We start from the raw sequence: 478 nt of genomic DNA, 5'->3' as shown, positions 1-478 counted from the left end.
TTTTTATGGTTTTCATTACCTATTCCCTTCAGGATCTTAAAGATCATAATGATATTGTCCCTGAAGCTTCATGCCCAGTTTATCTAATCGTTCCTCATGGTCCAGTCCCTCCACCCCCTCAATCATTTTGGTGGCTTTCTTCTGCATCTTCTCAATCACAGCAATATCCTTTTTATATTGAGGTGACCAGAACTGCACACAGTATTCTGGCGATCGCAGCAGTGATTTATAAAGTGGCAGATTACCCAAACATGGTGTGGGGTCCCCATGGCCCAGACACCAGACTGAGCACAACACACCTCTCTGTCTCTCTCTCTCTCTGTGTCTCTGTCTCTCACAGTCTCTCTCTCGTTTTTCTCACTCTTCCTTTCAGTCTCTCTCTGACGCACTCTATCTCTTTCCCTCTCAGTTTTCGTATTCCTAGAATCTGCATTGCTGACCTCCGACCTTTACGCAGTACATTAAATCTCTGACGGGA

This window comes from Callorhinchus milii, unplaced genomic scaffold (assembly GCF_018977255.1).
Source record: "Callorhinchus milii isolate IMCB2004 unplaced genomic scaffold, IMCB_Cmil_1.0 Scaffold11, whole genome shotgun sequence".
Lineage (NCBI taxonomy): Eukaryota > Metazoa > Chordata > Chondrichthyes > Chimaeriformes > Callorhinchidae > Callorhinchus > Callorhinchus milii.
Note: the sequence above shows the minus strand (reverse complement) of the source record.